Source organism: Parasteatoda tepidariorum, chromosome 8 (assembly GCF_982258835.1).
Source record: "Parasteatoda tepidariorum strain Cologne lab strain chromosome 8, Ptep-v5.0, whole genome shotgun sequence".
Taxonomy (NCBI): domain Eukaryota; kingdom Metazoa; phylum Arthropoda; class Arachnida; order Araneae; family Theridiidae; genus Parasteatoda; species Parasteatoda tepidariorum.
In genome coordinates this window covers 93750886-93760912 of record NC_141762.1, presented here as the reverse complement: position 1 = coordinate 93760912, position 10027 = coordinate 93750886, and positions in this window count along the sequence as shown.

Here is a 10027-nt window from a genome sequence, read left to right as displayed (position 1 = left end):
TTCTTTGAACTTTTAAATTAAAATATACACTATTACAGAAAAATAGGATGAAAAAAAATTACTTAAATGTCCTGCATATATTAAGTATGTTAACAATTGTTATCTTAATTTTTGGCGAAATTACATTCTTTTTTGTTGATTGATCAGAAAAGCACGAGTTACATTAAGATTATAGGAGTTAAATAAATATATATTAAATAATATAATTTATACAAATAAAATATCCAAACATACCTGTTTATTCTAAAAGTTTCTTTCCATCTACTATCATCATAATGTTGGAGAACTGTCTTTTCAAACCATTCTGAATGCCGTATTTGTTTCCACATTCTCCTGTGCGGAAATGCTAAACTTAAGGATGAAACTGCTGATCTGCACAGGATGTTTAACATCCTTTTAATACGCCTTTTCCGAGCATCATTTATGTCGCTCAAAGCATTTTCAATATTTTGAACGAATAACAATGATATTATTTGAATATTATCCATTTTAAATGAAAAGTATAAAAAACTTTACCTCAAAATGTAAACAAAAATATTGCAAGGAGTGATGGGATATATTTTCTTACTTCCGATTTATCATGTGACCAATGACGTAGAGGAAGTAGTTTGAAAATCCGGGGTTGAAATTCTTTTGCGTGTAAACGGGTTTTCTTACCGATTGTACATTGCCCTGTAAAATCCCTGTACCCTTCTTTTACCCCGGATTAATAGATTGCTCATGTAAACGGGGCCATTTGAGTCTTAGCGGAAGTGCACCGCTCTAAAAGTTCCTTGCATGCAAGGCGTTGGTATACAGGCAGAATTTTCGAAAGAATGTCCTCAGTCAACATGGTTTTCATTTGTGTGTGAGAAGGTGGTTTCCTAGCATTCGCCCATCTGATTTTATTTAAATCATTAATATTGTCTTATTCACTTGCTAGTACTGTTTTATCAGTTATAATTGTACTACAATTAAATTTGTATGCACTTAAGACTTTTAAACTATTTTACCGTACTGTTTGGCGCAGCATGTCCTCATTCGGACCTTGTGCCACTAAATCCTACATTCAATCAATCAATCATCCTAGCATTAGCTCGATTATAAAAGCACTAAGATTCCTTCCCCTCAGGGCACGTCGTGTACTTTGGTAACTTGTCTGTTGATGTCCAATGCATCAATGATGCAAAAATTGCTTTTCTCATTTTATCGACGTTTGGAGCATTATCCACTATGGCTTTACGATAATAGTTACCGACAGTGTCAGTCAGGTGACCTTTTTTTTTCTTCCTCCAGGGCATATACCCTCACTCTTAACTCTTTAACTTTATTGCGGAGAGCAGTACCCAATCACTTCGCAATATGGTTAACGCATTCCTCTTTTACAATTGGAAAGTCCCCATACACATTTTTTTCTTTGAGGAACGCAAATGTTTTGCAGTCACCATCAGATAGAAGAACAGTATACCGCATTTTGCACAAATCCCATTTTCTGCTTTAAATTTGTTGAAATTTATTTTAGCCACGATAAAAAAAAAATTAAACAAAATATATATATATATATATGTGTAACCTGTTATGAAAAAGTGAAACTTTACTTGTAGCTTTTTTTTTTTAAGACAATGCACAAAAACAGCTTCTTTTTTATATTAGGTTTTATTTCATACCAAACTTTGAGTACATTAACATTGATACAAATGGTAAATAAATTAAAAATTTAATATACTTTTTACAATCATTTAAACTGCAGTTGAAGAAGAAATAATACACTTCTCCATTTGATTGCAAAACAAAAAATTTTTATTTTTGGCTATAAAGTAGCAGTAACGTTGTAAGCATAAACAAATACTGTTAATTCAAATAATAACAAACAGACAATTTAATTCTATTTATTTAAGCTGATTTGAAATGAGATCCACAATCCCTTGAGATGTTCTTTGGTCTCTTTATGTTTCTAAACAAAGCATAAAAAATAAATAAATAAATGCCCTTTTAACATTAAACGATACAGTTGTACTGTAAAAAAAATTTCTTCCTTCATGTTTCAGCATTCATACATAACTTTTCCAGAAAAAAAATATAGATATGGTAGCAACATTTAGACCAATTTAAATTAGATATTCATTCAACACAAAAAAATCCTATAAAGAATTTAAAAAAAGAAAAAAAACTTCATGAAATGTATGACTTCATGAAGTAGGTTATTTACACTTTTAATATTGTCATCAATAAACAAATTTTGTTTACTATAAAACCATATTACGATAGTGAGAAATAGACATTTTTTTGAAAAGCCACACAATCTCTGGTACACAAAAAAATCAATTAAAACAGACACGAAAGCCGAACATGAATTAAAACGAAAATGTATTCAAATTGATCTGAAAGCAAGATCCAGTAAGTGGTGTTAAATCCTTTAGAACAGCTCTTAGAAGATATTAGAGAATATGTTGTTATCTTGCAGTACAGCCAATGGTGGATACGATTTATTTTAGATGTAAATATAGACTACGAAGAAGTTAAGGCTACAGTGGATACCAAAATCAATAAAAACCTATGGGGAAAAAAAAATTCGATTTTTTTTTTTTAAACTGTTTTTGATACTTTTAGAGGTACTTTATTCAAAAAGCATTTTTCAAATTTGATGATTTTTCTTCGAGTTATAGGCATTTTTGGAAGTGCCACGCCCCCGACCTCTCAAATGGTTTCTCTTTTGCAACTTGTAATAAAAGTTACTTTCGAACTGAAATAATAATATATTCTACTAGTAGTGCCTATTTCTTTGATCATTATGTCTTGTTTTCAAAAATCTGGCAACAGAAGCCAGATTGATTGTTTACATTTCTATGTTTTGATCTTCGTTGTATCGATTTAAGGCCTGTTTGCACGGTCCAATCTCTTGTATCCGAGAAATCGGACTGATTTCTCTGTCTTAAGCTGCCCCTACACTATCAAGCCGCTTGATCAAATGCTTGACCCTCCGATTGATGGGAGCTTCAAGCGTGCTTCAATCAACCCTTCAATCTTTTGATCAAAACTCTCTCGTCAGTCGAAGCCGAGAAGTGGAAGCAGAACGGAGTGTGTTGCGATCGTGCTTTTGCTTTTTCGATTAAAAATAATTCTTAATAAATAATAAATCTTTTTTAATTGCTTTTTCGATTACAATGGTGTCGAATACAGATTTGGGCTTCCTAATCGCAACATTGGTTGCCGTGAAGCGGAAAAAGACGGAAAAGAAGAAACGACGGTGGTCCAAGGAGTGGTACAAACTGAGAAACCGCTTCACTCATGAACATCTCCTAAACTTCCTAAGTGATTAAGTTAGACCAAGTTCATGGTGCGGTATAGCCATTTCTGGCTCTTGCGCCAAAAACACTAAATAACTAACCTAAGTGATTCAAAACCAGAGGACTACAGGAACTTTTTGAGAATGGACCAAGAAAGTTTTGATCATCTACTGGATTTACTCCGCCCTGACATTGAGAAGACAGATACAAAGATGCGTGAAGCGATTCCTGCAAGTCAGAGATTGTCTATCACATTGAGGTACCTGTCGTCTGGCATGGATTTAGCTGATCTCAAATTCACGTGCGCCATTGCTCCACAGACTCTGCAACTCATCATAATGGAAACTTGCTCTGCAATGATCAAGGCATTGAAGGAGAACATTCAGGTTAGTAATTATAGCCAAGTAAATCTCTTTATATTTTAAGGAAGAAAGGAAAGAATTACAATTTACAAATAATTAATACAGATATTTCCCAATTTATGAACATTAGTACTGAACTGAAAACATTAGGGGCACAAGTTCACATTGAACTAAATGAGGAGAAGAACGTAGCAGCATTATCTTCATGAGACGTTGTATGGTGTAGCCGTTGGTATGATAGGCTTTCTGTTGAAGTGTGCTGTGACGGCACTGACTGGGGGTACGTTTGCCAACTATTTACTGAAGAACATGACGACGCAGGTGACGTGGCTGACCAACGAGGGAACGTTTCACAACGCACTCCTTCCCTTGTCAAGGTGTCCATTTCTGCTTCAAAAAGCGCGTCATTTATGATTTTCTCTGCGAAGCGTCGTTGGTCTAGAGCTAACTTTTTCAATTTCATAGCCCACCCCCTAGCGACAATATCTTCTTCAGTCTCAGGTCGCTTAAAATATTCAGTCGCTAGTCCCACTAATTGATCAGTGCTGTCTGGGACACCTTTCCTTTTTTTTACCCGTGATAGCTGTTTTGGGAGTTCGGGGTGTAACCACGTCAGAAGGGGATTCGACACTTTCCGAGTTGACTTGTGATTGCGAGTCTTCATGAGGAATCGATGGTTCCTGTAACAAAAAATAAAATACAATGAACGAAAGTTTACGAGTTTAAGCACAACAGAAATTTAATTAGTAACTACCTATTTACAGTGTTATACTATTTATACAATGTTAAATAATGCTAGTTTCGTTTTTTGTTTCTCATCTAGGTCCCAAAAACGACGGATGGATGGAAACGGGTTGCACAGGAATTCGAAGAACAATGGAATTTCCCCAACTGCGTCGGGAGCACTGACGGCAAACACGTATCAATCCAAAAACCTCCCCATTCTGGATCCTACTATTTTAATTACAAAGGTTTTTTCAGCATCGTGCTTATAGCTATTGTTGATGCAAATTATAAATTTCTGATGGTCGATGTCGGAGCAAATGGCCGAGTGTCAGATGGAGGTGTGTTGAAGAACACTTTGTTTTGGCACAAGTTGTCTGAGAACCAGCTTAATATGCCTGATCCTCGAGAGTTACCAGGCACTCCTAATAAACAATTTCCGTACGTCTTCGTTGGAGATGAAGCTTTCCAACTTCTCCCTGAATTCATGAAGCCCTACAACAGAGCTGCTTTGACGAATGAGAAAAGGATTTTCAACTATAGACTCTCACGATCCAGAAGAGACGTTGAAAATGCTTTTGGTATATTAACGAAGAGATTCAAAATACTTCAAAACACCATTAAATTTGAACCAATGAAAGCTAGAAAAATCGTAATGGCGAGTTGCCATTTGCACAACTATTTATGCTCAAAAAACAGAACCAAGTATTTGCAATCTCAGGATATTGACAGATACGATGTCCTGACTGGTGCTGTGGAACCTGGGTCATGGAGACAAGACATTGCACAGATGGTACAGCTTCAAAGAACCAAAGGCAATTCTACAGTAGAGGCAAAAAGAATAAGGGATGACTTCTGTGAATTTTTCAACACGTCTGGGTCAGTTCCGTTGCAAAGCAAGTGCCTTGTGTAATGTAGATGAATAAGTAATAACATTACTCGTAATATAAAATAAATATGAATATCTACTGTAAAAATAAAATAAAATTCTTACCTCCGAAGTATCAGTCTGTGCGATTTCCAATTGGGCTTTTATGAAGTATATTTCATTGAAATACCAAAGTGAGGGTTCAGGGATGTCATCCGCAGACGTCCCTGAAATTTTTTTACTCTCGATGGCCTTGAACTCTCTGTTGAAGTTAGTTCTGAGAACATTTATTTTTTGTTTTAATTTTTTCACGGTGAAATCCGGTTTTAACTTTCTCAATGCACCCACGATTTTTTCAAGTGCCGCACTTTTTTTATTTCTATTGAAATAGTCTTTACTTTTTACTTTCCACAACTCCGGACAATCACGATACAGATCAATCAATAAACTAATAAACTCCCGATCCGAGTTTTCGGGAGACGCGGATTGGGAAGTTGACGCCATGGCTTCCACCGAGTGACTGACACAATGCTTAACGGAAATTGTCCTACACTATCAAGCCACTTCATCAACCGCTACAGTCATTCAGAATTTCTATCAATCACCGTCAACGCTTGGTTCAAGCGTCAAACGGGCTTCTAAACTATCAATCACGCTTGATACAATCAATTTGGTCAAGCATTTGATCAAGCGGCTTGATAGTGTAGGGGCAGCTTTAGAACATTAAAAATAATCTGAAAAAAAAAACTTCATGTTCAACAACTCACATTATTATGAAATTGAATTTCAAGATAGACTGTATTATAAAAAAAATTGTGAACAGAAATTTAAATATAGTTACTTAAATAAACGATTAATAAAAAAAGCAAAACTGTAAAATTATATTCCAAGACGTCATGAAGTTGGATGATTCGTTGACACTATCTAAGTTCTTGAATGTCACTGATTGGTCGGATTAAAAAAGTTGCGCATGCGTTTAAATAGCTCATGTTTTGGTTTTTATTTACAAGTTAAAGCTTTTGAAGCTGTTAAAATCGCTACCCCTAAATAATATAGTTGTAATATTACTTTTATTCATTTTATATAAAATGAATGACGAGATCATTGCGCTTCCCGCTACAATTATGGCTGTTGTTGCGGTCTCAGCTATGAAAAAAAGAGATCTAAATGGTCTAGAGCAGTGGCTCTTAAACTTTTTAAGCCGCCACCCAAATTTGAGAAATATGTTCATGTCGCGACCAAAAAAAAAAGTCGCAATTTTTTCATTGTTTCATTTTAGATCGTATTTTTAAAATATCTTCAATCCTACGATGATGATTTTTTTTAACTTACAAATTTTTTATTTATTTTTTTAATAATAAAGATAAACAAAAGTACTTTTCGATCCAAGAAAATTTAAATAATAATCAAGTGTTTTTAATAATTATTATTGACCAAATTAAAATATATTTTAACTTTTTGAAAATAATTGACATTTCAACTTATTCCTAAAAAAAAAAAAAAAAAGAAATATCTATACATACGTTAAGTCTTTTAAATTTTAAATGCAAGTCATACAGTTTTAATGAGAACCTTGTGCTTGAATACATTTTGAAAGATCTTCAAACCTCGGTTGAATGCTTGTCAAAGAGCACCTTATATCTATTTCAGGATTTAACTTGTTCCGGTAATTGTTTTCGATTACACACTGAGCCGAAAAACCAGCCTCACACATAACACATGGATCAATAAGTCCCGAGACTAACAATGAAAACAAAATTTTTTTTTGCAAAATTTTTTTTTATTCATCAACATAATCACCTTTTAAGGTGATACAATCGTTCCAACGCTTTTCCAGTTTTTCAATACCATGTTTATAAAAAAAATTATCTTTCGCTTCAAAAAAGCTTCAGTTTCAGCGATGACCTCCTCATTTGAGCCAAATCTTTTTCCCTGGAGCACTTTTTTAAGATCAGCAAAGAGTCAGTAGTCACTGGGGGCTAAATCTGGCGAGTATGGGGGGTGGGGAAGCAGACGAAAGCCCAATTCGTTCAATTTTGCCATTGTTTTCATCGACTTGTGGCAGGGTGCATTGTCTTGGTGAAAAAGGATTTTTTTTCTCTGCATGTGCGGTCGTTTTTTTGCGATTTCCTCCTTCAAACGCACCAGCAAGTCAATATAATAATCACTGTTGATCGATTTACCTTTTTCGAGGTAGTCAATGAAAATCACGCCATGCGTATCCCAAAAAACTGACGCCATGACTTTGCCAGCTGACTGCTGCGTTTTCGGACGGCTTTCGCCAGCTGTGCGCCACTCAGATGACTGCCGCTTCGACTCTGGAGTGTAGTGATGTAACCATGTTTCGTCCATGGTCACGTAACGACGCAAGAAATCTTTTTTGTTGCGAGTAAATAGCGATAAACAGCTTTCTGAATCATCGACTCGTTGCTGTTTTTGTTCCATCGAAAGCAATCGCGGCACCCACTTGGAAAAAACCTTTTTCATGCTCAATTTTTCATGAAGGATAGTAAATACACTTCCATATGATATCTGTGTCATCTCAGCAATCTCACGGAGCTTCACTTTACGATCTTTCATTATAATTTTTGTCACTTCACTCACATTTTCCGGTGTAACGGCTTCCACAGGTCTACCCGAGCGTTCCGCGTCATTTGTGTCGGTACGACCACGTTTAAACTCGGCAAACCACCGACAAATCGTTGCTTTTGATGGACAAGAGTCCGGGTAACATTTGTCAATCCATTGTTTCGCTAGCACGGTGTTTTTACCCATTAAAAAACAATGTTTTATCAGAACACGAAACTCTGTTTTTTCCATTTTTTAAACAAACTACAGAACGACTTTACTCCAACCTCGATAACTCAGCTGTTTCTGGTCCGATCGACTTAAAATTTTGACACGTTTCAAGCAAAGGTTAGTACTCTAGAAAGACCTGGTTACTGGTTTACTACGAGCGCCATCTCTGGGTTAGCCTCGGAACTTATTGATCCATGTGTTATATGTTGTTGAAATAGGGAATATTACTTTTAGGGCTTTAACAATTATTAGCTTTTCGGTTTTTAATTGTAACCAGAAAGCACATAAAGATTCAGTTTTTTTGTAGAAATTGTATCGAAGTGCTTGGTCACTTTGTATTTCTATTAATTATTCTTAAAATCGATTAATATTAACAAATTCCTCATGCAAATCACTTACATCAAAATTAAATGGTGTTGTATCGGTAAACTAAATTAGTGGTTAGCACAATTTAAATTAATATTTAAAAATAGAAATTTAGATTATTGAATAATAAAAAAGAAAAAAAAATGCGTTGTGTTAACTTTAAAATTAAGATACAACATATGGAAAAAGTTATTATGGAATTACTCGAAAACATGTACCATGCGGTACAAACGATAACCCTAACTAAATCTTGAAGCATCGTGGCTAAAAAAGAACTTTAGTAGAAACAGTAATAATAAAATCACACATAATAATTGAGATTAGGATAGATTTAAATTTTAAACATAATTAAGTTTATTTTTTTCTAGAGTAAAATATTTGCAAGTTGGAAACATTTGGATCAGGCAGCTTTTACATATCAGGTCGTACACACATCATAATTACAATCAATCATTATATTAAAAAAACTGGGCTTAGATAGTTAAGTTATTTTAAGAATTAATGACAGGAGTTGCATGATTTGACATAATTTGCTATTTGTGAATACATTCCTTTCCAATAATAACACGATTTAATTCTACGTAAGGTTTTACAAAATCCTTGGTGATTTACAGTTGGCGAATCATGACACAAAGCTAAGATTTCAGGAGTTATTGATATTGGGATAACTAATTTACTTTTTGTTTCATAATTTGCATTTGAACAGTAAAGAATTTCATTTTCAATAAAGAACTTTAATTTATGATGAGACATGTCGGAATTACTGTTGATTTCATTCACTATTTTAGTACAAAAAGGGTCTGACTGTTGTCCTAATTTAATTTTGTCTAACAAAACCGGTTGAATCGAAGTGATATTAATGTTATTTATTTGTTCTACACCACGAGACAAATAATCTGCTGTTATGTTTAATTTGCCTGGTTTATAGACTATTATATGGTCGTACTGTTGTAACGTCATTACCCACCGTGTTATTCGAGATATTGGGTCCTTTAATTTAAGGGTGTGGGACAATCTAGCCTGGTCGCAAAAAATAGTAAATTTCTTTCCCAAGAGATATTGTTTAAAGTAAGAAACACCAAAGACGACTCCTAATAATTCCTTCTCGACTGTGGAATATCTCTCTTCAGGGTCTTTCAGTTTTCTGCTGGCATATGCGATAGGGTGCAAAAATTTGTTTTCGTCGTATTGGCTCAAAACAGCGCCCAAAGCATATTTTGATGCATCCGTACTTAATACAAATTATTTTTCAAAATTTGGTAAATATAGGCATGGATAATTTTTAAGGTAACATTTAAGTTTATTAAATGCATTTAAAGCATCTTTATTAAAATCAAATTTCGTGCTTTCTTTAGTCGATTTAGTTAAAGGAAGAGCTACTTGTGCAAAATTTGGAATGAATCTTCGATAAAAACCAATTAGACCTAAAAATGACTTAACTTTGGTTTTACTGTCTGGAATTTTAAATTTATCAATTGTTGATACGTTAGAGTCATCAGGGAAAACTTTACCGTCAGTTACCTGAGATCCTAAATACTTAATACTGGTCATAAGGAATTTACATTTACTAAGTTTCAATTTTAAATTATGTTGTCTGAGCCTATCAAAAACCAATTTTAATTTATTTATATGTTCGTTTACAT